The sequence below is a fragment of the Grus americana genome, chromosome 6 (assembly GCF_028858705.1).
Source record: "Grus americana isolate bGruAme1 chromosome 6, bGruAme1.mat, whole genome shotgun sequence".
Taxonomy (NCBI): domain Eukaryota; kingdom Metazoa; phylum Chordata; class Aves; order Gruiformes; family Gruidae; genus Grus; species Grus americana.
Window position 1 is genome coordinate 6,932,456 of NC_072857.1, and position 27,549 is coordinate 6,960,004.

The following is a 27,549-nucleotide window of genomic DNA, read 5'->3' on the forward strand; positions in this document are numbered from 1 at the left end:
TTTGTGAAAATAGGTGGCTAAGAAAAGAAGAGAGATCAAATCATTCTGAAAAGGCGTTTGTCTGTAGGACATTGAAATCCTTACACAGGATCATACAACTGGCCCAGTTAAAAGAAGAGTTTCTGCCTACATCCGAAATAAAAATCCACGCATGGCCATGCTTTCTTTGCTCTGATCACGATGATGCATTTTGTGCACATAGTGTATTATATTGGCTTTTTCTTTGCATTTATATGTATGCACATCTAACAATATGCAATCTTTATATTTAAACAAACAAAAAAGACATTGTGGTGTGCTAGGCAGGGTAAAATCTGTCCCATAAGACAGTCATAAGCTAAAATTTATTTTCCGTGTTCTGAGTTAAAATAACCACAAAACCCTCTTTAAATCAAATCATCTCACTTTGCTTTAAATTAAAGATACTGATCCAGTTCTTCAGTAAAATCTGACACTCCCTCCCCTTTAAATAGATTATTTTAAATTATGACAAGTATTTGTTAAGGATTAATTTTTAGACTAATGGAGCGTAAGATCTTCTGGTGTGTTTTTGTCACCAGCACATGTTCTCCCAAAACTATACTAATCCTGAAAAGCTGATGCAATGAATTTATGCTTCCTAGAAAAATCAAATGAAAAGTTTCTGTTTTCAGTGTAACTCCATTGACTTCTATGGATTTTCTGTTGATTTATGTGAGTATGAATGAAATCAGAAAGGGCCCAGTAGAATATGTTGTAGTTTACACAAAAAGGATTTATTGCAAGGACTCATCAAAAGAATTTTTCAACGTAATTTATAGAACTGTTTACTGACTATAGCTGACCTTCAAAATTGCTATTAAATATTCACTCTAAGGACTACTCTGTATATTTAACTAAAACCTCAGTTTAGAAAGTTTGCTAGTACGTTTCTACTTAGTGTCTGTGTTTTTCTCCCAGTTTCAATGGAAGACAAAAATTAACAGCTAGAATATACATATATTTTCCACTTACAACTGACAGCAATAAATCCAATAATTTTTGATGGATAGTCTTATTTTATGACTCAATGTCCACCAGAATCAATGTGCTGGATTAGGCAATATTTTATTCTTTTCTCTTTCCATGATGTGTCCTCATACACATCACGTTTCTGAGAATTTTTCCTGACTATGTTTATGGAAGTATATTAGATACTGTTAGTTTGTGTACCAAATGTGTGGTTGAGGTCCACACCTTCTTGTATGTGCCAGAGTAGAATACCTTCCCTGCAATTTTATTACGAAAAAAGTTTCCTTTAACCATATTCTAGTCAGAATATGATACCGCTGTGCTTTTGTAGGGTAGAAGCACCCTTTGAAAAAATGCTAAAACATGTTAGCTAATCCTTTTCAATGATGCATTTTTACAGCCTAATCAAGATAAACCCCAGGAGGGAAAGAGAGGTTTGTGAGATGGATCTGTGCCCCGTGTGGTTTTTCAAATGGATTAAAAGTCCATTTTATTCACAGAGTGCAGTGTAGTATGAAATAAACCTGAAAGCATATGGGTTTGCCCTGCCGGAGAGCCATAGGTTGAAGTTCTGCTGTGATTTTCCCAGTCCCAGCCTCCCACTGCCAGGAAGCTTCAGCAGCGTTGGGCCAACAGCCGGACCTTGCTGCTCCCATTGTTTGGAAGCTACAGCGGTGGCAGAGAGGTGGATTGGTCAGCAGTGCCGAAGTGACTGAGCCAAGCTGGTTACCCAAGGCTGGAGAGGGCAGCGATGGGAGAACTTCACTGGAGGTGGCACGTGGGTTTGGGTGGGTCTGAGTCTTTGCAGCCCGGCAGGGAAATGTCCCCCAGGTTGTGCTGTGAGAGGGCAGGAATGTATAGAGGAATGTATAGTCTGCATGGCAAGAGCCCAGCCCAGGATGTGCATGGGCACCATGCCGTGCTGCTGGAGTCACCTTGCTTCCCGGCAAGGACAGCCTGATCTTGCATCTGCTGCCAAAGGGTTGGCCAGGGCAAAGAGAAATTATGTTCCCCATGTGCCGCTTCCACACTATGGGCAGCATATAGCTGCAGCTGAGGTGGTTGGGGCTTAGGCAGCATTTCCAGCTCAAGTGGCTGTTTGCTGTCTCTGCTGGAAAAAAACGAGGTTACATGGTATTCGTCAAGTCCGCCTCTGTGATCACTGTGGATAGCCCTTGGGTAGGGTGTGCCAGTTATTTGTAAACTAAATTTTATTAGGGGAAAATTTTCATGCACTTCCTTCCCTGTTAATAGAATAGCTTTCTCTCTTGAAGAAAAAAAAAAAAAGAGAGTTTGATCTCAAGAGCTGCAAGTGCATCTGCAAGATAAAGGTAATTTCTGTTTAATATGCCAGGGTCCTGGGACTACTTCTGGCTCTCAGCCTTTTCCTTGAGCCTCTGTTCTTTTCCCCACAGCTGCCAGGGCCATGAGGGATAGGGTTTGCTTTCTTTAAAGTGAAGTGCCATAGCATGGCTCCCACAAAAGGCAGCCAACACCATCTTCTGCCCAGACCAGGGGAGTGCTGACATGGATATCCGTTCAAGCTGTTCAAAATATTCTTACCCACGTTGCAAACTGAGCCCAAGATTTCCTCACATGCACCGCATAAAATATCCCATGTAGTTCCATGGATTTCTGTTGTATTTCTTAATACTTCCTCCCAGAGCTTCAAAAACGTTTTAAATTAAGTCAGTTGCAGCTGCTCTGTCAGGAATTCACTAAGCACTGCAGCCACTGAAGCAATTAAAAAAATTGCACAGAAGGTAATTAAAAGCCTTACTGGTTCTTGCTATTAGACTGACATTTTAAATGCCTCTAGATGTTTTATTGTGCCAATAACCTATTTCCCTAGTCTCAAAGAGAAATACAACTGACATCAGTAATTTACTAAAGTATTCTACAGGTATCATAATGTTCCAACTAGAAATCTATATTAAATCACTGTGGTTTTCTGTTTCTTGCAGTCCTCACCGCACAACTTAATGAAACAGTGGTTATTTGTTAATGGGTATTAGAGTTTAGTCTCTCATTCTCATTCCCTGTAGTGAGCTGTGTAATATTTGTATTACTTGTACACAAAGAGATGCCTTCTGGTTATCATGAGCGTGTGGGCTGGAGGGAGTCGCTCTCCTTCTGTACAACAATAGAGCAGAAGTCCTGGTGCACTGTGACGGGCATTGCAAGTGGCCTTTCTCCACCGCGATGAGCTTTACTAATGAGTAGGGCCGTACAGTACATGACTGACTGGCTGCTGTCCACACAGTCTGCAAGGACATAGCTGGGTTTCTCAGTGCATCGCTGTCCTCACGTCCTGTGTTTGCAGACAGGCCAATAGAAGGAGAAGAATAGACTTGAGTCAGTCCCCACAGCTAGAAAAGTTAGGCTGCCTTCGTATATCCCTTCCCAAACCCCATGTGTGTTTAGAAAGGAAAGCTGGCAGGATATTAGGGAGTTTGCTAGCTTTCAGTTCAAGGTCCAAGCAGAGACTTTAAAAGGATGCAGGGAAAAATATTTTAGTATAACATTTACTCTGATAGCCTCAAAATGTGAACGTGCTAATCCAACGACATTTCAATGAACTACTGTTACTCATCCCTGACAGGAAGTTATAGGAGAACCACGTGACAGAGAGGAAGATAACTGGAGGTTGTTTAAAGTTTTTCTCCTTGATTTACTTTGTAGATCCCACTGGAACATAAAATCAAACCAGATTTCAAGTATATTACACTTAGCTGTAGAGCATGCAGAAGTAAGACTATACCAAACTGCAGTGTGTTATAGACAGTATAATGTCTTCAAGTTTGACAGAAATTATTCTGATGCATAAGCACGAGAAGCAGCATTAATGCTGAGCTTTCAACTTTTATTCCATTTTTTCTCTCCTGGGTCACATTAATACTCTGTAAACAGGAGTATTTTGAAGGCATTTCAGCAATAAACAAACCCACACATATTTCTGTAACTCATGAGAAAGCCTACACAGGCTAGCTTACATTGACCTCTGTGGTGTCTTCTGAATCATATCCTGCTGATCAACGCTACATGTCTCTACAGTTTGCATCAATGAGAATGTAAAATGGCAAAACTCTCTTGGCACTAATCTCTGAAGCCACGTCTAATTCTCTTTTTTAATGAGGCATTGAATTATTCCATACAGTGAGATGCCTGTCAGTTTGCAGCATAGCTCCGTGCATGCTGTTATGCCACCAGAGATAAACAATCAGTAGGATTGATCAGGCAGGCAATCAGTTAAACAAATCTGAGTAGAAAAAAAAATTTGCACACGCACTGCTCAGGATGAAATAGATATTTTAATAAAGTTGCATAATGAAAATATGTGATGTGTGGAAACAGTGACTGGCACTAACTAATTAATAGAGAGTTAGCTTTTGCATAAATGATTTATTTTCTAGAGTTGCAATGGGAGGAAGTTCTAGGGAGGATAACACGGGGATCTGTGATCAGTTCCCCCATTTTGCCACAGATTTAGCCTTGAGGCATTTAGTTTCTCCTCTGCATAACAGCTCTGCTCCTCCACTATAGAAACAAAAATAATGGTGCAAGGTACACCTCCTTAGGGCAAGGGCGGCCCTTCTTCAAGGGGAAAAGGCAGGGAGTAAGTTATGTACTTGTGTGAGAAACGTGGGTCAGGCAGCTGTGGTGCTGGCCATCCTCTTCAAGGCTGAACATCTGTGAGTGTGGCCAGATGCAGACGTAAGGAAGAGTCAGCAGTCAGTCATCGTGGTTATGTGACACTCACTAACTAGTTATGTAGCATGTAAAATTTTCAGGGGAAAGTGGTGTCCATGTAGCAAGCAGTCTTAAAAGAAGGCACACCACAAACCACAACCCAACTATATCCTCCCTGCCCCTGCCGCTAAGCCCTCATACCTATACTTGCCATCATACCGTAAGCACCACAACACAATAATGAGTAGATACTTACTCATGCCCCTAGGAAATGGCTCAAGTATTCCCGGTGATATCCGCATTGCTGTTTAATAATCTTTGCCGTGATCTCGTACCATTAAGCCAGTAGTGATTCAAGCACTTTGGTCACTCAAACCTGCTCTGTTGTTCATTAAGTCAATGGGTTTCTATTGAGTTTGAAGGGCATCAAATAATCAAATCAGGCATTTTATCACCTAGTTTTGCTGCATTCTGGTTTTACTGTCACTATTTAAGGCCAAGTGATGGATATATTGATTTCTGCATTTACCAACATCCTAGCCAAGACATCATTTCCTCTGCATTTATTTATGCTCAAAGGAGTTCTCTGCTGCTTTACAGATTTTTTTTTTTCCAAACTCACCTGTCATAAAAAATCTTACCAAATATCAAGATTTCATGATTTCATTAAAAAATTATCCTTGTCCTCTACTTGGGTTAGAGTGTAGTGAGTGTCTTTTTAACAAGACAGGGAGGATTCCTTTCTAGCAAAACCCTGGGAACTGGACTCCTATGCTCTGTCACCTTTGCATATAGGAACGATCACTCTGAGAGACAGTGATTCCTTTTGAGCTTCGTACCACGAAAGAGTAGCACATCTGAAGAAGTCACTGTCCAGCTGCTTGCAGCGGCTCTTGTTGCCAGAAGTTATCTCCCCTTCAGCCTGCTGGCTGAGCTGCTTGTGGGATTTCTCCAAATGAATCATTTAGCATGGGCAGCTTCAGTAATAACAGGTTCTCATCGAGCAGGTGGGGCAGCGGAGATGGATCCAGCAGAGGACATGTGTCCACAGCTTAAGGGAATATGGTTTTGCAGGGAGCAGAACCCTAAGCTCTTGAAGCAGGCTTCTCTGCCTGACGTGACAGTCTGATGTAAAGTCAGATGCTCTAAAGCCTAAAAACATTTTAATTAGGAAACATATAGATGGTTAAGTTTAACTGAGGAATATTCTAAGAGTGTTTGGGTGGGAAACTCGGCTGTTTAGGTGGAATTGTAAAGTTGTGAGCTAATTCACTGACGTTCAGTGTAATTTGTGATTAAGGTTATCTGCAATATCTAACCTTTTAGTAAATGCCAGCTGCATAATGACTGTCAGTTTTCTCTCCTCAGCTATTACATTGCAGAAGGTTCTATCTGACCATAAGAATCTATTTAATAAGAGTCTAATGGGAAATGACCAGTATCTGAGTATTACAGATTAAAAGTGACAATGCTAATTGACTGCAGAGGTATCTACATGAAGAGGGACCAGAAAAATCATTTAAGTCTAAATGAAATTGGACTGATTTGATATTTGAAAAAGCATTACATTCCTCTTGTGTTTGGCAGTGTGAATTAATTGCTCCCTGTGTCAGGCAGAACCGGTTTCTACGTAGCAATGTGCTAAGATTGGTGGGGAGTGAAGAACATTAACTTGGGGGGTTTAGAAATACGTATTAGTTTACTAAAATTAGAAGTATATGGGAAAGTTTGTATTGTACACAATTTTTATGGTGAGGAATGAAATGCTATTTTGTATATGCAGAGATCAAATTCTAGAAAACTTTTAATGATTTGATTGTGTGGATTTTTGATTGCTAATAAAACAAATGGGGTGCACAACCACATTTCTGCTCCAAAGATGCAAATTTGATTACCTTTTTTCTTAGCTTTTCAAAAAGCATTTTGCAAATAAATAGAACAGGGAAATAGAAAATCACAGTTATATTTTGTGAGGAGTAATTGGTAGGAATCATAACAATAGGAAAATGATCATACATGGCATATGCTTGTCTCAAAAATGACTTAATATCATTAGCTATCAGATAAATGCATGTGCTTAATTTTTATACAGTTTGCTGTGCACAAATCTTTACTTTCAGTCAAAGAGGTTGCAGTACAAATTAATTTCTCTATATGATTTTTTACAGATCTAAGAAGGGAATCAGACACGTAGCATTGATTCCAAGTAACATGCTATGTGCACAGAAAACACAATGTTTTCATATCTAGGTGAATAAAAAGGTTTTGGAAAATAAACATTAGGCATCGTTTAAAAGTCTCAAGATACTGAGAAAAATTCTCTTCTAGCATGGCTCTATGTGCTTCAGAATACTATGGGAAAATTGCTGTAAAGATACAGAAAAGGCTTAGGGGTAAATACATGCTGCCACCGTGCCCCCCTCCAGCCTAATCAAGTTAAATGTCTTATGTATTACTGCAGCACGTGAGCCACTTTGCCAGATTTTATTTTATTTTATTTTATTTTATTTTATTTTATTTTATTTTATTATTCTATTCTATTCTATTCTATTCTATTCTATATAAAAATTAGTGTTTCCGTTGTCTGGTTGTTTTTAAAACCTGCATGAATGCAGGGAAAACTGCCAATAAATTCAATACAGAAAACAGCTATGTATGTGCTTAAATTCAGTATGTGAGCAATTCTGCTGAAGTTGGAGGAACATGTGGCATGGTTCAAACTAAATGGGTCCATAAGTCTTTGCAAAATCATCTGCTTAGCATCTCATAGTGGAAGATAAAGGAGGAAAGAAACATGGTAATTTTACAGCAACAAGCACTGAAATATTCCCTGCTTTTCACTGACCCTGCTGTATCCCCAGCTCACACCTGAGAATGTGTGCAATGTACTCTGTGGGACATTCTGCCAATGCTAGGAAGGAAATAAAGATGGGAAACAAAAAAATAGTAATTCTAAATTCTTTGAAATACTGTAATTGTGTTATTGTACAATTTTCAGATTAAGGGTCAGGTAATTTATTTTTAAGGTAATATTTTTTTGAGTTCTGCTTATATAATGCATAGGATTAAGGTAAAATGAAGACTGTTCTTAGAGTTCAGAATACAGATTACATTTATTTTTATACCAGAATTGATAGACCATTCATATAGCTGCTGCAATGTAAAATAATAATCCACAATTACTTACACAGCATGGAGTTGGGAAAAGTATCAAAATAATCAGCATGAAAGTGAACCATAGAATGTGTTGAACTTAAAGATATGGCCTAATTCTTCTTTTGTGTCAGTTTTAGGCCAGTATAGCTATTGCAATATAAATAAAAGCACAAAAATAATTTCACTGATTTCAGTGCAGCTGGTTCTTAGATAAGTGAAAATGTTTAGACTTTCATTCTGTGGTCTTTACTTTGAAATAAAATGCACAATGTTTTTTCTGCCTTTGATTTTTTATAATTAAAAATGAATTAGTGCAGTGCTAAAGAAAAAAAAGTGTGTGAATATTTATATAAGTACTGTAACTTTGGTTAAATTTCATCATAATGGCCTTTGAGGTCTTTCTGTTCCACAAACTCAAAGCTTTTTGAAGCTGGCCGGCATAATTCAGTCAAATATAGATATAGCTGCATATTTATATTTGTTATTCAACATCCATATTTGAAGTCATATCTTTGCATTCAGCTCACTAGTAACTTGGCTTAGCACTCTTGAGGCTTAAATATCAAACCCCAGTGTCGGTCTTTCCGTAAGTAATCTATAAACTGCCACTTGCACATTCTTGATAGTGGGAGGAATAGTTTGGAAACCTGGCTAGATTAACAAGTAATTGGATTGATTCATACACGTTCTGCAAAGGTCAAAATTGACCACGTTTTATTACAGAGTAACGTACCGATTGACTAGTGGCTAACTTGGTGGATAAAGTCATTTGAGTTTCTGTCTACAACTACTCTATGGCTATTATACAGTTACTTTACCCCGTCCTTTAATCCCGGTTTGCCTAGGAATGCAACTGTAAATTGTGTTTCTCATAACATTTTCTGGTGAGCTTCTTGCACATCTGCACATCAGCTGAGAAAGTCTGCTTCCCTCTGTGCAAATTATAACTCGATAATCCCATGGTTCAGTACTGGAGATGACCTCTTTCTCTTTCTCAGCTTGTAGCAGAGGTAAGAGGTTGTTTCACGTTTTCGTATGCTTTTATGTTAGCACATAATTGTAGACAGAAGCAAGAATATATTAGCACAATAGGGAGATCCATATGAAAGTGCAAGACATGGTGCCTCAAAATGATATTTATTAAGCATTGTAGAGATTTTAAAAATATGACAGAGCAAAAATCCTGAAATATTTTACTTTCAAGAGGTTTAGCCAGTTTAAAAAGTCATCTCTTAAACTAAATGTAAAGCGGAGATGTTATTTCATATTTATCCCTCATAACATAGTAGGGGGCAAGGAGAGAATGAATATAAAAGTAAAAAAGGCTACTTTTTCTGAAGATCACCACTATGGAGAGCAATGTGTGTCTGCACAGGTTTGCACGAATAGCTCCAGCAGCCAGCATACAGATAAATCAATTTTAATACCACAAGACACAACAAAAAATGGTTCTGGTATTTTTTTCCCTGCTTTATCTTCCTCAGTTTATATAGGAAAAATTCACATATCCATTAAAAAATATGGTTTACTTTTTATTTTTTTAAACATCGATATTGTGCCAGAATAATTTTTAACCTAACTGTAGAATCCATCACTGTCAATAGATATAAGAATGGGTCCAATTTTTTTTTCTTTCTAGCAACTTACCATTTTGACATGTAAAGAAGAGTCATTTTGTAAAATTCTAAACTTTTACAAAGGTAAGAAATGGCAAAATAATAACAACATTTGTCTTCTGTCAAGAAATATTGACATGGTATTACTACAGCAAAATTGGTTTGTGTTGTGAAGTGTGTCTCATAGATAAATCAGATTTGAAACTTTTTTAAGCTAACTAAATTGTACTTTAGTACAGATATATATAAGAATAGCAAGACACATGATCCTGAATTTCTTTTTTTCTTTTTATTTTTTTTTACAAAAGTGGGACAAGAGCACTTCAGTTTGCAAAAACCATTTCCTGTTCTTCATCTGCCTTCACGTTTTTTTGCATTTCACTGTAATGTGATTCGATATGTCAATAAGCGGACAGTGCATGCCTCAGCCTCATATATAAACAAGCAGCAGTGAGATAATTTATATACAGATTTATGGAAAGATGCCTTTTCCTTGTCAGATTAAATAGATATCATTCCAGCATTTTAGGATAAGTACATTTATATTTCCACATAATTAAAATGTGGGTGAGACAAAGCCCAAACGGCTTTGTAAAGTCTTTATAGGCACGTGGTATTTATCAGACTCTGTGCTGAATACTTCTGCATTAGTCGTACGGCTTGGTGAAGGACTCGCAGAAGATTTGGGAAGTGCACTCCTCCTGGTCATGCTTTGCTGAGACTTGTTAAGCTGACATCTGGCTGAGCATCTTCTCGCTTCAGGGCATCCTCCATGCCATCATAGGAGGTGCAAGGCCACTTTGCCAAATGCATGGCTTGAACCGGTTTCTTCATGCGTTGCTCTGCAGAACACCAATGGCTTTCCCCCATGAACTTGAAAGGAACAGCAGCATCAAACAATTAGCAGTTCTTCAATACTAGAAAATATCCATCTGCTCTTGGCACAACTGTTTGTCAACACATAAATAGCTACACTACCAGCAAATGGAGCAATTTTCTGCATCTGGCTCATGATTCCTTCCCTCCCTATGCAAGTGGCATTAGCAGTTTGGTAAAAGGAATTAGTATATTCAAAAAATGTCAGTTCTTGCCACATTATTTTAAAAAGAATAATTTCAGCAAATAAATGGAAACATGGAGATGCCTTGAATTTTTTTTGTCTTTTTTTTTTGGCGCTGGACTACACTTTCATACTCAAAGAGGGGTAGAGAACATATCTGATGGGCTGCGTTTGATTTTGCATTCTGTAATTAGTTACCTGCTGGAGTTTCTCACAGCTTTTCCATTTGCTCATATAAGGGCTAATCCTAACTAAGAAAGAAACGAGTCATTCTGTGACCAGTGGAACTTATGAAGCTTCATTTCCTGCAGCTCCCTCCCATGTGGTTTCTCTAGTGTCTAATAGCTTGGTTGAGTTCACACTGCAGGTTCTCCCACAGTAAGATACCCAGATTAGTTCCCTTTCATTTGACTTTCAATTTTCACAGAACAAGTGGAAATTTACTTCAGATTTAACATACTGTGTAAATATGTTTTATTTCTTTTTTTTTTTAAAAAAAATCAAATAAAAACATTGGTGCTTTAGAGCAGCCACAAAAGTGCATTTTGCTTTTTCCCAATTAGCTGGTGATCATAAATGCTATCAGCTGTGTAATGGACACAGTGGGTAATGCTTGCATATCTGTAGAGCCCTTGATCCCACTATTGGGCTTTCTGAAACACTGCAGTATTTTTGAGCATTTGGAAGAGACAAATAACTCATAGTTTCCTCAGCTATCAATGGATGCTGAGTGGGAAAATGATTGCTTTTTCTAGGATAGCCTTTGCTGTTTAGAAGACAGAGGACGATCTATTTTCAATGTTTGCTATAGAGCATGCTTGGAATTCCAAGTCTCAAGATTTGGAAGCTGTCACACCTGTGATACGTAAAGCAGGCATCAAACCTAGATCATCTGTGGAGGAAGGTTTGGGTTGGCCCGTGTTCCGCCAGTGGAGGCATGGGCTGACTGATGTGTTTCCATCTGGTATCTTCCCTTCTTTCCGTAATTCTGTTTGCTGCTCTGAGTGTCTGTTGTATGCTGAATCAGTGAATCCTGAGGCTTATAATCTGATCAATATACATCACAGTAAATGACTGCTAAGTCTGATTTAGTAAGCTTAGTGTTTGTTACATTTTTGGACTCAGAAAGTTTAGTCTATGAGTTTTGATCTTCTGCAGCAAACTGGTTTCAGTTAGCTTTGTTTAAATCCAGAGAAACTTCATGGCTCCTGGTTTTCCTGTGCATTTGGGGAAAAGGCAGAGCATGTTGCTTTATTTTGACTTGTTTTTTAATGCACTTGTTAAACATATCTGTACTAGGGATATATTGATGGAAAACTTTTACAGAAATAAAAGCGACAAGGCTCCAAGGGGTTCTCAGGCTCCAATACATGAACTGGCATTATGTCTTGAACAGTCAGATGTTATTGCATAAATGGTGACAGATGCCAGTTGACCAAGATCTCATCTCAAACCAATTTCATTCACTTTCAAAGCCACTGGCTTCTGTAGTTTCTCCATTTTAAATTGGTATTGCTTAGACATTCTCATCCTAAGAATTAAATGTTCGCGTAAGGCAATTTAGGAACTGAAGGTTTTTTAAGTTGCTTCCTTCTGTGATGGTGGCAGAGATATTTAGGATTCTGAGGAAGACGTCAGTATTGAACAGAATGGACATAGACATAGTCACTTACAAATGGGCCTTCTTGTCATTACTAGATCTTTGCAGATGCTTACGTTTATTGTCAAACTCCTTCCTAGTATAGGACAGTGAATGTAATCTCCATGGGCTGGATGCTTTCTTCCACAAATTGCAATCAAGGTAGGCTCCTGTTATTTGCAGGCACTGTGTGCTGCTAACCTAGTCTCTTAAAATCAGCATTCTCCTTTGAATAAATGAGAAGTGGAGAGAGTAAAAAACCCTGTTGACTGTTCCTGCTGAGCTGGTCCTTCCAGACTGACTGGACGAATACCAGCCGTGGGTGCTGGTCACTCAAAATCCCCAGGCTAAGACACACAGGGATGGAGGATCATTTAAATTAATTAACTCTTTGCTATTAACATTGAGGAATAAAAACTATGACGTGGTCTTTGCAACAGCTTGTCTGCATGCAAAGCCTTGTCTTGTGGCAAATCTACTTCCAGGCCTGCCTGGTCCCTTTTAAATTTGTTGTAGGAATTTGGTGGGGTTTTTCCAAGCTGAAGGTGACCGGCCACCGTGCAGGCATGGTGTTGGTGAGTGGGATTTGAGGTGCCTCCACAGCTGTCCTTGACCTGCAGATGTGCTGCTGTTGCTGTGTTTCTGGGCCTCTGACGGAGAGGCTGCCTGCTTCATGAGTTGTGAGCTAACGTCGAATTTGGGTGTACACCCACAAGTGGCAAGACTGAGATTTCCAAAGGAGCTCCCATACAGGTTGAGACCGAGAGTCTCCAGAGGTAAAAGCCCTAGTCTGCAGAACTGCTGTGCTTTGGCTCTCAAGGTGGGTAGTAGCTTCTGTTATCACTATAAATTTGTCTGAATTTGGGACTCCTTAAGCTAAAGAAGCACTCATATCAAATTTGGCTCATTATCAAAGAGGAAGCACTAAACATTTTGGATCCAGATCATGTCTGCATAACAGAGTTTGAATATGTTAATTTTCTTCTAATCACAAATTTGTCACATGCCACACAGGTTAATTCTTAGATTTATGGGAACCTGTTGAGAGGATAGTTGATGCTTGTCACATCATTGGGGTAACTGTGGTTTGGGAGTTTTTTAGCTTCTTAAATAATATACTAAAGAAATACTTGTCTGTTTGTATTTACATGCTAGACTAGATAAAGAGATTTTACCAGAAGATCTTGATTCTTGGTTTAATAATGTTGATGATAATAAATGGCATTAATCTCAATGTCTAACTTATATGTATTTACATAAAATATCATATAGTAGTAAATCACCAAACATTATTTCCTTCCTATGAGCAGTTGCTGCTGTAAGTCTTCAGCAAGACAAGCTGAAGCCAAGTCACCTTATTTCCATGTGCTAGAAAAGCAGATGATGGTATTTGTGTTGGTGTGTGCTCCTCCTCTCCATGGTACCATTTCATGGTGTTTGGAGAATGGAGAGGTGTTCCATCTGCCCAGAGTTTGAATCCAGTGACCATTTCTCTGAGGCTGATTCAAAAAGAAAAATTTCTCTCATATGCAGAGGAGGAAAGATTTGATTGTTTGAGTAAATGTGATGTTATAGTGTAAAACCAGGACGGTAGTCTGCCTAGGTACCTTGGAAAAAGCAGGGTGATTTTTCAATACATTTCCCTGAAAGAAGTGTAGCTCTTCCATTAAGTTATTTATTAAGACTTTCTGCTGATAAAAGGTCAAGCACAGCCTCACAGGGCATGCAAGGACCATGCCTGGATTAAGAAACATGCATTTGATATATCCAGATGCAATAACAAAAAAAGGAGAACTCGGACAGGAATTTCAAGCTACATACTTGGAGAGTTTCTTCCCATCCTTGCAGCCCTTCCCATTACTTTGTGGATGCCTCAGTGGATCTAGGAGGAGACAGACACAGTTCTTGTGATAGAAAGCTTCAACTTGGTATCCTCACGTTCAAGACTGCATCCTGAGGCTTCAGATTTAAGTAAGATTACTAGATCCTGCTCCATGGAGCACAGGACTGATGCGTTGCTGCTATCATAGTAAAGGAAGCAATAAAAAACTAATAAAAACAAACAGAAAAAGAAGCAGTTAGTGAGTGATAACAACATTTTGCATTAGTCGCTAAGAGCTTAGTGCCTTGAAATATTGTGCCCAGGCTTTGCTTCTAGAAGTTTAAGCACATGTAAAGAGCACAGCAAATCATGATAGCACCGATGGGTGCTCAGAGTGGTAAGATTTCTCAGGAATTTTCATTAGTTTCTTTTCAGGGGGTTATAAGCAGCATGAATTAAATAGATTTTTTTGGAACTGTTGCCACTTTTTAATTTTCCATCTGACGACTCCCTTTTAATTTCTCAATCGGGCCAGCAGAGCCCAGTGCAGAGTTATTGTGCATATGCTGTGAACAAGCTCCATGCACATACACACACACATCATTCTGTCTGTACAAACCAGAGCAGAAGCAGAACGCTACTTCACAGTCAACATAATTGGCAAACATTTCCATACAAGAGAGATATTCCTTTTTAAGGTAGATAGTGTGGTTTTTAACAGATTTTAGTTTACTAAACTTGATTTACTTTTGGTGGACTTTCCTCAGGGATATTTAGGATTTCCAGAAAACAAATGATAATATTGTGTGCATTTTAAAACAAATATCTCTTGTGCTCTACTGAGAGAATAGACCTAGTTTGGTATGTGTACGCTTTCAGAATAAATAAAACCCCCATGGAGTTTAGTTATAGACTAGGTGTAAATTCGGGCTTGATGAAAAGTTCAGGAGCTCTGAAATGCTCAGAACCAGGCGGATTCAAACCAGCTGCAGCCCTGAGAGCTGGTGGCCAACACAAGATGCCCCCAGCCCATGGAGGGGTTGTCCTCTCCAGTCCCACTGCATCCCCGTCTGCTGGGGGCTGCTGTGGCCATGCTGTGGCACTCGTGCCAGGATCTTGCAGCGCCAGTGTCTGGACACTGTGACAGCATGGATCCTTTTTTTACTAAAATCCTGCACTAAAATCTAAACCTAGAGTAATTCAGCCATTGTTAACCTAAATATGCCATCTCATGTTTCATTCAGGCTTACTTCAGCTGGGTTGTTCCTCACTGATTGCAGCTGAAATGAAGACAAATCAGACTTATTATGTTTAAGGGCTGTGAATATTTTTATTTTTGGTTGTTCAGTGGGCCTGATTCTAAAGTGGTAGCCATTTCCACCAGAGTAAATTGGGAGCAATCACCTTGCTCCTCATCGTCATTCACCCTGCGGTTAAACTAGACTCTCATTCATCGGAGTGAAAGGTGCCTGAGCCCTGAATAATCAGGATAATACGGTGGAGAATTTAGCGGAGCAGGGACTGAAACACAAGTCTGTCGTTCCTGTAAGTGCCCCAATGGGATCCTGCAGAAAGTGGCTGCTGTCGCTTCTTGCTTTCTCTCTCCTCTCCTGTTTATATAAAAACTGAAGCAGAGGGAGAGTTTCTCTTTACCCAGGAGAGAAACTTGGTGTCAAGTCACTGTAGTGGGAAATTTGAGGTTAATCGTACTGGAGAGATCAGGCGTTGAATCAGCTACCTGTGAGATGAAGGAGTTAAGCTGCTGGAAAGGCTCTCCTTTACAAAGGAGCCAAGTTGGGACTCTCCAGCTTGGAAAAAGCATGATGGGGGAGATGACAGAAATGGATAAAATCATGAATGGCAGGGAGAGAGTGAGCAGGGACTTTCCAGTCCCTCTCCCAAAACAAGAACAGGTTTAAAACAAACAAAAGGAGATTTGTTTCTGTTTATTTCCCACGAAACCTGTGATTTAACTTTGGAGCTCCTTGCCGGAAGAGGCTGTGGATGTTGAAGGTTTAAGTGGGTTTGGGGAAGATCAGACAAATCCATGGAAAAGAAATCTTTTAAAGATTATGGAATATGGGGAAATCACCCTTTGCATAGGAAGTCCAGGAACTGCAGGTTGTTGGAGGTTGCAGTCACGTTCGAGGAGCGGGTATGGATACCCCGGCCAGTGCAACAGGCTGCACAGAAAGAACTGCTCTGCTCCTGCCATTCCCCAGGGCTGCTGCCAGAGACAGCAGCGAGCTGAAACGCACCCTTCGCCTGAGCACTGTGGCTGGTTTTGCATGCATGGATGAGGGACTGGGGAAGGTTTCATCTCCTGCCCATCCCCCTGTGAATCCTGAGCTTGGGCCAAATCCTCCTGTAAGATTGTGTCCCTGTGGAGCAATGCTGAGCTGGAAATTCCTCCGGGATACACGTGGGAGAGAGCTGCCACGTGCTGGGGGAGTGTGAAGTCTCATGTGCTTCTCTGCCATTCACAAGTAAAACTTCACACATTTGCACATCCCACATCGCCAGCAGAAGTGCTTCCAGGCCTGGGATACCTTCAGCTGTAGGCAACAAGTTTAGACACAACTACCTAAATCCTTTCATAGATCCATCCCTAGAGAACACTTCAAGGTCACCCAAAGATGCCATAGTAAAAGACGATGGCTGAAATCTCTCTTACCCCTGGGACCATCCTACCCTTACCATTATTGGCATAAATGTTTTAATTTTTACAAGGTTCAGCAGCATTTAGAAAAATTGGGTTTGTCTTTGGTAATTCTTGCTTTTTATTTATGAAATTCCTAGCATAAATAAAGCCTGGTTACTGTAAACCTGAAAAACACAAGGCTTTAAAGACATTTTTGTCAGATCATGGTAAGAGCAACCTAGATGTGGTTTGCCAAGCTTTGAATTATAATGTATGTCATCAGTAATGTAAGTTGTTATAATTTACTTCTGACATTAAGATCTTGCTTTTGGGCATATAGTTGCAAATGTTTCCTATTCACTTTCTTACTTTCTAAATGCCCTTCATGTTTCAGTAAGACAATCCAATCAAAACTAAAGACCAAATGCACTGTAAAACAAATCAAGCATATAAACAATTCTTAAGCGTTCCTCTTATACGTTAGCTTGCTTGCCCAAGGCTTCCAAACTTCTTAAGCTATGCAATTGTGAAGCGTACAAAAGTTTTCAAAGGAAACATTTATACCATATATTTTATATGTTGCTCAGGTTGGAATTTGCAAAAAAGGGATCACACAGGTAAGAATTCATCATAAATCTAACCAGGCTGGTCTAAGACTCACCACTATTGAACTTCCTCATTCACAATGTTTTTTTCTGATTCTCTTAAGTTACAATTTAAAATAATAAGTTTTATGATGACAGCACTTTGGAGGTGACTAATTGTGCTAAGAGATATGCAAACCCTGATGAAACAAAAGTCCCCTATGAGGGGAGATGCTTTAATTTAATGATAGTCATAAAGCCAATTTTTAAAGCTATAAAAGTCACTGATTCTCTGTCTTTAGCCTTGGGCTGAATCCCATATTCTGCATATGCTTTCCATCAAAACTATTTCATGTTCTGCTCATAAGGGCAGAATGTAGGGGGTTTGTCTTTTCCCACCCCTCAGTACAAAGCATATAGGTTTTCGGGTTTGGGTTTGGGTTTTTTTTTATCAAGGTTCCATGAAAAACACTTAGAAATCTATGGCAGTAGCTTGGTCTTTATAAAAACATGGTATTAACCTGTGCTCCAGAGGCACCGGGGCCACAGTCCCTTCGCACCGTCACGGCAGTGTGAACGCCCGGTCCCTGGTTTGGCAGCGGCTGCCTGCGTTTGCAGAGTATCCAAATTGCTCCGTCCGCTTCATCTGGCAACTGAAACAACCACTGGGGATATTTGCAATCCCACCGTTGATGGCTTTGTTGCCGACTGAAGCACGGGAAGGAGCAGCAGCTGAGAGATTTCCAGGACAGGGTCTGCATTCAGGGAGACTGTGGACATGTGCTTGCAAAGCCCCCTTAAATCTCTGGAAGAAATCCCCCCCCAAAAAAGCCATCACCAAAAGGAAAGGGTCCTGTACTGCCAGACAAGTTGCCAGGGGGTGGGACTGAGGTAAGTACAGGAATCCTAACCGACTTCCCTGGTTTGGGGTTTAAGCTGATAAAGAAGAGGATTAGATTTTCCCTGTGCGATAACCATCTCCCTGCCCTCCTCAGCTGCAAATAATTAAATGAGTTTCAGTAAGTGTGACATAAGATCAGATCCCAAGAGTTCCTGCCAAAGAGCACTTATAAGGCATGAATTAAATAAAGGTTGAAGTACTTTTAACCAATCAGCCCGTTTCTCGCAGAGAGCCAGGAGCTTCTTCATTTAGGAACCTGACATTTTGTTCGAGTTCCGCTGAGCAGAACAGATCACACCAGTTAACGCGGTAATGAAGAAGTGATGGTGGTATTTGCACTTGACTCGAACGTCAGCATAAATTCTGTTCCTCATCCAGATCAGTACGACTTCCCTGAAATAAAGCATATTTCAGCCTCATTAACCACGTTAAGATCTAAAATGAAATGAGATAAATTTAACTTAAATCCATCATAACCAGGCTGGCTTTAAGAATTGCTTTCTCTGGGTCTGTAAGGATACTTGCAGTAGCTGTTCCTGCAAGGTAATCTATTCTGGGCTTTTAATGGGTCCAGCTACCCACAAAATTTTAATTGTAAATACTCAGATCAGATATATGGACTTCTGCTTTCTTAATGTTACTGCCACCCATGAAAACTTGCAGTATTCCTGCATTAGAGTTTCAGGCAATAAATGAATTTTAATGTGTTAAAATGGTACATTTATCATTTAGCCGCCAACACAGAATTAGAACAATAAACGATTTTTTAAATAATTACCGCACTTTAGAATAGCCTTTATTTCAAACTACAGATTTCAGTTTTGTTCATACTGCACAGTTAAAGCTATATTTAAATATTTTCACTTTTCAACAAGATGGCCACCCAAAGTGGACATCTGAGAAATTAAAATTGTAATTAAAACCTTGAAAGGAGGTTATATTTGCTAAGTTACTTGTGAGAACTGCACCGTGGTTCTCAAGGCTCAGCCTGTTGGGATTAGCCAAATAGGTGTAGTATCTTCATAAAATAATTTATTTTCTCTCAGCACTAGTATAGCTAAATGTAATACTCAACCTGTTTCTATGGGGTCACCTCTGTGTGACACCCCTGTATTGGTGTCATCAAAATTAATAGAAAAACTTGCCTTAAGCTTAATTGGTATTTTAATGCCTACATTTTTAAATTACTTGAACACTTTCTTAATTAAACTGGAACATTAAAAATGAAACTGCTCTCTATTTTTTGCTGTTTTCTTAATATTAAAATATTTCAAAGATAATTGCAATCCATATGGAAGAGTGCTTTAAAAAAAAAAAAAAAATCTTGTACTTGATACTACATGTTAATTATAAGAAAGAAACAACCAGGGAAAAAAAATGTAATGGGTAGTCCAAAGGCCAGCAATGATTTCACCTGAATGATTGAACACAGCAATTGTTTCCCAGCTGTTTAGATTGTAATCTCATTGTGGATTTGTATTGCTTTCACCGACTATATCTTTAATATCTACATGGACAGATGCTGTTGTGGTTGTTAAGACATTTTAGGAAACTTGCATCTTCCATCACCATTGTCACAAGTTAAAGGTCCAGAGACCTTAAGCTGATGGTTCAAACTCATCTTGCCAAAGCAACAGAGTGAAAAAATAGATATGGTTTTCTTACTGCTCATTTTAAAGAAAATGAAGTGAATGATGAGATTTTTCAATGTCAATAAAGTCATTCTTTCCCTCAGCTTGCAATGTTTGTGGAGCTTTATTTAATGGATAACTTCTGACATCTTTCTAATCTATGGATCATTTATTGTGTGGATGTATTTTAACATCTACTCTGCTCTTGCATCCTCACTCACCATCCTGAAATTAACCATATTCAGCAAATAAACCATATACTTGTGTTCACCGAGCAGTATTACAGTTACGGATGGAAATGTGTTATCGAGCTTAAATTAATGTACCAATTCATTAAACATTTTCAAGCTGTGTGCCCATATTTGTTAGACACAAAGTGCTAGCCGACTGCAGTAAAAAGCCTTTTACGCCTCAATATAAGCAACCTAAGTGACCTCAGCTTCCAGCTCACACAAACGCTGGAAATTAGATAACTTCCTACCAGTTGTTTTAATTGGGTCTCATTTTCTTTCAGGTGCACCAGTGACTGAGTTCTGAGTGACTCTGCCTTGGCCTGTGGCTTTTTCAGTTTTGTATCAGTGTAACCAAGACGGGAATCAGCCCATGGTTTCCCTCCGATGCATTGAACCAGTTTTGGCATCGCGCAGCTCTTCGTACAAAGATCCGGTGCCTTACAGCAGAGTACCAGGCTGCAGGAGGTTTGTCCATCTTTCCTTTGGGATCTATTTAAACATGGTGTTTGCTTAAAGAAAAATACATTGCTAGTTCCAATTAGATAACTGAATCATTCTTTTTCTTCCATCAGAAATTTTTGTTTATTTTGTTTTCACTTCTAAGGGCCCAGCTTCTAAAGCATAATGGTGCGCATCGAATTAAGTGGGCTCTTTGTGAGACTGAGCTCTGAAATTATAAATACCATCTGAGTTTGTAAGCAAGTTATATTCTTCAGAGAAATTTGCACTCCTCCATTTTTAAAATGGGGAGAAAATGGAATTTGCATCATCTGCCAAGCTCAGCGCTATAGCTGTCTCATGAGCCTCTTCCTGGGAGAAGCAGTAAAAAAGGCAGAATTGAAGGAGAGACGGAGCAAAGGTGGTTGGTTGCCACTTGCCTGTGTCTTGTCTTCTGAGGAGAGCTGCCGTTTTCCCCCACAAGAAACCAGAGCAGTTCATTACATGCTCTGCAGCCCGCGTCACCCGCAGTAGCTGCAGTCACGCGCCGTCGCCCTGCTCACTGCAGCCCGATACCCGTTCCTGCATCCTGGCCGGGGATGCAGCACGTGCTGCACTGGTCACCGCAGGGGAAACCCTCAGGGGGGAGCTTGTCCCATCCTGCACACCCCGGAACGGGACCGTTGGTCTGTCCTTGGGCAGGGGACACAAGCCAGAGCCACTCGCTCCTCTTACATTGACAGGAATGGGAGAAATTCTGCTGCTTTCGTTACTTTGGAAGAGGCGGAGATGTTTGACCTGCTGGTTCTTGCTGCTTTTTTTTTTTTTTCCCCCCTATTCTTTTCCCAGAAAAATAACTTGGACAGCTGGAGCACTCAGAAAGGGCCTCTCTTTTCATCCCAATTAATTATGCAGCTGAGTCCGTGGTCTTTGATGTTGTTGCTGTGAACACTGATAAAACTTGAGGAGCTTTAGAGCATGAAAGTTGCTGCAACCAGTTTTTCTTGCTGTTCATGTGTCAATACCCTATCGAGTCAGCAATTATCTTAAACCTTTATTGCAAGTCAATGCAAAATAAAGGAAAAAATTCTCTGTAATCATTTTTTATAAGGCCCTTCTGCAAGATTCCGCTCCACATGCAAATTCACGTGTGCTTGCTGGGTTTCATAGCATTCCTGGAATTACCGCTTAGAATGTTTTTACTGTTATTTCAGGTGCTGGTGAGATACCCTGATAAGGTTGGGATTTAGGAGGGAAGGGCACATCCACCCAGAGACACTTCTCACCGCACAGTGCCTAGCGTCGCTGGCAGATTTTACCATTCTGCGTGATATTGCCTCTTTTTGCATTTGTAATAATATGGCTCTTTAACATACTGGGGAAAAAAAAAAGGTTCTGCATTTAAAAATGCCACAAGGAGTGAAGATTAAGAAAGCAAGTGCAGACGCCCAGCTGTTGAAAGCAAAAGCAGTATGAAATTGGGGGTGGGGGCCAGAATTAGCATTCTCCTCACACGCTCACCGCCTGCTCTAATCACAATGCAGGCATTATCAGCGAGCGTTGAATCTTTGTATTATTTCCAAGTTTCCCCTATTGTCAGTCATTGTGACAAAGTGCAGGACGATCTGACACAATGATGAATCACTCCAGACATTGAGTTTTCACATGGCTGTCAGATGATCTCAGTAGGCTGTGTCACCTGAAAATGCCACAAGACTAAAGCCGTGTTGTACTTCAGAACAAAAAAAGGAGTTTGGTATAAACTCCACTGATTCAGGACATAAACACGGGAGTCTGGAGGGCTGGCTCAGATTTCTCTTACCCAGGAAATCTCTGCATTTTCATCCAGTGTGAATGCAATCAGAATCAGAGCTCAGGATTTATTAAAATGTCTTGCATGCAAACCAGGAAGATATGTTGTTTGGCTTTTTAAATTAAATCCCTGCATGGAAGGATTTGCACTGTGCATGTTTTTTAAAATACTCTGTTCAAGATGTAACGCCTATCAAAGCGTAGGGTATTTTATCCTAATAGTTTCAGTTGCATATATAAAAATGAGTTTCTTGCAGTTTCTTTTTCCTGCATGGCAAAGTTATCTAGGAGGCTTTTTATTTTCTCTGTGGGTCAGGTAAGATGTAGCTGTACTGATAACTGATTGATATATAGTCAAATGCAAATACGCTTGTTTAAGTACATGCCTTGCCTTCGTGTATATTTGCCTGCTGGTGCTATTGTGAGGCCAGCCCAGAAGAACTTTGCTCTCCTTCATTATTATTCACAAAGGCAGCTTTCTGAGTTATTTCTGTTCCTGCACAATATTCATGATAGCAATTTGATACCTTAGCAGTTTCAAGGTTATCAAGTGATTGAAAATCCTACCGCTTACTTCAAGGTGTAACATATAAACCGTACTGCCATACATTCTAGTAATATAATAGTTTTTCTTAATGCCTTTCATGAACTCCTGATTTAAAGTGTAAGCTAACTTCAGAAAGGGCTTATCAGCCCCAGACTTCGTCAGTACTGCTCGACTGTCGAATACAGTCCCCGGAGTTTGTGTCACTGCATGTAGCACTTAAGCAGGCAATATTTAATCTCTTTCGGAGATATTGATACATCAGTTCCTGAACGAGGACATTAAACCCCAGTCATAATGAGAAACAAAGAAGTGGTTATTCATCTCGCGCGTCAAAGGGCTAGCGCTCCTTTGATATGAATCTCATGAGCAAGAATTGCAGATTGTAGATCGTGGGGATTAACTTTATACCAAAGAGCAGCTACAGAGCCATATGATACAGTAGCGTTCGTTAACGATGAACAAATAAATGCCACTGAATGCTTAATGAGGACATTGAAGAAAAACCCATCATTTCTCAACCTGTTTTGGAGGCTCCCAGCCACCCACTGAATTTTGGCTGCGGATGTAGTTTGGGTGGTTTCTGATTGGTGGATGGTGTTGCTTGATGGAGTTTACATGGTGGCATCTGCTTAAGTAACAGATGTCTGTGCCACTGAGGTGCTATGTTCTCACTTTTTATATAGAGAGAAATTGCTTCTCAAAGAGTTTTTATTGTCTTTATGCAAATTAAAATACAAAATTCCTCTCCTTAAAGGATCTTCATTATAACAAGAACCTTAAATAATCATAAATACATATGCAGCCTCATAAAATCTTTTGCTCTTTGGAAATCAAGGAAGTTCCTTCTGCGCTGCCAATTGTGCATGAAATTAGTTCTTATTTCAACTACCAGTATGAAGATACTAGCTTTTATTCTGTGAAGCCCCACTGGATTTCTAAACAAATAGTGCAGAATAGTTGTTTGTGCCAAAGTATTTCAAGGAGGAAATTTTGCATTCGGTTTCTTATGCAGTATTGAAGAGTAAGATAGAGCTCTGTACTTATTCCCTAGAAGCCTGGTGACAGAAATATATATGTTTTTTATCTTTCCTTTGCCAATTTTCTTTAGTAGGCAAATGCGTGGTATTTTACAGATTCTGGTTTGTTGGTTGTTTGGGTTTTTTTTAACTAGGGATTGAAATCTGTGAAGGAATCGTGCCTAGAAAAAAGCCGACAGATGCCAACATAATTTGGGCTGAGTGTTAAGGTACCCAAGTCCTTACATTCCTGGTTCATCTCACATCACAACTTTGTGTCAGGTATGACTTAATGCCTTGCACAGCAGTAGCTTCCCCATCGGTTTTGTTTATTTCCAGTGACAGAGAGGGATGAAGGACTTTTATCCTTTGCATTACCAATGTATGGGCCAAGCTAGATGGCAGGTGCTCCATAGCACGGCACCTTCAGGCAGGATGAAAAGAAGGGCTGCTAAGGGAGGACAACCCCAGAGGTGATTTGGCTGCTCCAACCCCTCCCTGCCACCCACACACCTGGGGCAAACCAGGCACAGGGCTGCTGCCCGGGCGGATGTGTACCTGTGCAATTCCTTCTCGTGGGCTCAACAGTCACCAAACCTGTGGTAAACATGAGAGAAATGGCTAAATTCTTGCCGAGAGGTGAGCCTGGATCATGTGTGGTCTTGTCATGTAGTTTGTGCTTGGTTTTTGTCCTTTTAGAATATGTTATATTGAGGGAAAATAAATTGAAAAAGAAAGTGAAGGGAACAGAAATGTGATTCTTGATTTTTTTTTTTGACCTGTGGGATGTGATGCTGTAGGAGTCAGAAGCCAAAGTCTGTTCAGTGTTTCAATGGGTAAACCTTATTTTAGATAGATATTTCTGACATGACCTTTTCCTAACAATATTTTTTTCACATATCTACCCAGTAGACTGAGTAAGGAGATGGTGGATGTGCGGTGTATTATTAACCTGGTGGCAACAACATTAATAACATAGAAGGGTGCTTTATTCTACTGCTAGCACTTGCATCTGTTTCACAAACATTACCAAGATAATCACATTCTTCCTACATCTGCTTTGCTTTAGCTCACACAGATAATTCAAGGGTAATGCACCTTGTCTAAGCTAATTCTAAATACATGCCTCAAACACAACAAAAAGTGCTCGGTGGGTATTTTGACCCAATGCACTACATCAAAGTAACCAAGTAAGCTGTAAATGCTTTGAATAAAATTGGACAAAAATTGGCATTTGTCCAGCCATGTTTCTGACTGGCAATTGTGCGAGTTTTAAACTTTCCCTTTATGTGAATATATATCAAATTACAGTGCAACCTGTGAGTTATTCAGATGCTCAAGTGATAGCTGTGCTAAGAGATAAAATATACAACAAACAGTGTGCTCTCAGGTCTAAGACAAGTCCTGGAACTGAGACCTGACCTTTTCAGATAACCTGCAGGTTATCAAAATTGCCTATATGGGACGACACCTTTGAGATGATGCTCCTAATGTGGAGGAGCTTGGACCCCTCTGGGTCCGACTCGCGGGAACTTTGCCCAGTTGATCTAGATATTAACTTCTGAAAAATGGAATAATGCAGATGATTTTTGAAAATGAGATTAAATGAAATTAAGTAAAATTGATAAATGTAGTAAATGATGTACTTATTAAAAATGGAATGTTTGTTGTTCATTGAAAATCAACAAGAGGTCCCGCCTCTGGAGGAAGCCTGACATCCTCGCTGAAGCTGTGCTTGTTGCACACTACGGACATCCTGGTTTGTATGTTTAAGAAATATCAGTGACCATTAGTATCAGCAGCTGCTGTTAGGTACTGTGATCAAGTAATAATCTAAGAAGCTTGAAATGACTCCATTAGAGCCAGGAAAGAAGAGAATTTATGAAGGCATCATTAGCATTTCCTTTTCAAACTTCATGCAAATTTCTTGGAGGAGCATATGCTGAGAGTCCTCCATTAGCACTTGGAGCCAAGAGGAGTCTCCTCCTCAACGCTGGCTACCGCCTGTCATCTTCTAAAAAGTATGCCATATGGTTTCAGATAGCTAATACTGCATTGAACATCATTCCATTCATAAGCTTGATTTCTTCTAATCGTAACCCATTTTTAAATGTTACTACTCTCCATAATCAGTATGATAAATCCATTTAAAAATAAATTATTAGCCCTATTCCCACTTGCAAATACATTCATCTAGCATACTTTATCAGTCAAGTTTAACTTGCGTTTGACTGATGTTACATTAAAGTGCCCATCAACATAAAAGAGCAAATAAAAATGAGGATTTTTCAACCAACTCCTGAGGTTGTACAGACAGCAGAGACAGCTCAAAATCTCTCATAAAACAAACCCGGCTTCTATGTACCCGATCAACATTTGGAAATACAAGATGGCAAAGAGGGGTCTGAAACAGGCCTTTATTCCTCATCTTTCAATGCTAAAATACAGAATTGGGCATTTGAAAGCAAAGGCAACAGAAAATGAACAGAGAAAACAGGTACATTTGTCTCCAACAGGAAAACTATTTAGTGCTACGTAAAGTGATCTACAAGTTATCTCCTTATTGTGCTAATAAATAGTCACCAACCTGCAGCACAAATTGGACTTCAAGAGAGTCCTTGCTTTATCTTGGGGAACTGCATCAAAAAGAAGGGCCTTTGTCTCAAGGTTAAGAACTACTTAAACAGTAAAAACATATCCTGGATTTGATCATTCATCTCGCCCACATTGAAGCATTGCATTTTGGGGACTAATTTCTAGTTTAGCCCAGTATTAATCTGTGCCTGTTTTGTTTTTCTCTGCTCTCACTTGTTCATGTCATTGATATTTTGCTTTGCTGCCTTTCTCTCTCTGTTGTCCTTACTGTTTTGCTATCTATGTATTTTTTAACTCAAGATTTTTATAACATTTTAATTACTGTAATTCCTCACAAAAAGCCAATAGAATTCCATCAGTGATTAATCATTTAAATTAAAAGCAATATCTGATAGAAAAACTTAGGAAAACTTTGAGGATCCTTAGTGGCACTCAGATATTGACCAAATGTAATCTTGCCTGCAACCGTTGATGCCGTACGTGAGAATTCCTCATGGCCACAGGAACAAGGAGCAAACCGGGATGAAAGGCTAGATCCCTCTGCAGCTTGTAGGAAAGAGATTTTAAAATGTGTTGTTGAAAAACGCACACAAAACACTGCCCTGTCATTGGGAATAATAGGCAACAAATTGATACAGTCATTAGGGAACTGAAAATGAGAAGTACAGGAAACAGCAATTAAGCAATTTCAAGCCTAAATCATAACAGCGCAAGAGAAACTCCCCAGATGCCTTCGCAGCCTTTCACATAATCACTGGATAAGTTTTGCCAGGGAAAAAAAAAAAAGTAAAGGAAAAAAAATAAAAAAGAAAGCAAAATCAATGCGTATAGTCGGGAAAACACAGAACTGCAAAATCGAATTAATGAGGGGAAATTCCTGATGGGTGGAAGAGGAAAGGACATGCAAGGACTGCACAGTCCCCCGGCGCAGTGCCGCAGGACACGGCTTTGCAGGAGGAGCCGTGTGGCCACCAGCCCTGTCCCTGAGCCCAGCTGCTGCCCCGGCTGATGTGCCCTCCCAGGGACCTCCTCGTTTTTGGTGTGGGATTTCTGTAACTGTGTCCACGATGGTGGAGATTCACCTTCAATGGCCGATTTGGGGGAGTGGAGGGAGGCATCTCCTCTGGGAAGCTCCCCCAAGAGCCCGCTGTCCTCCTGGTCCCTGCAGCCTCTCCTCA

General features: G+C 39.8%; 1 long non-coding RNA gene across 2 annotated transcripts in view; it reads left to right on the forward strand.

Annotated features, from left to right (window-relative positions):
• The window catches only part of LOC129208365 (uncharacterized), a 108,672-nt gene extending 86,161 nt beyond the window's left edge, over nt 1–22,511 (forward strand). For both annotated transcript variants that reach the window (XR_008577795.1, XR_008577796.1), the window contains one exon: nt 20,245–22,511. This is a non-coding gene — a long non-coding RNA (uncharacterized LOC129208365). The remainder of the gene's footprint in view (nt 1–20,244) is intronic.
• The last annotated feature ends 5,038 nt before the right edge of the window (nt 22,512–27,549 follow it).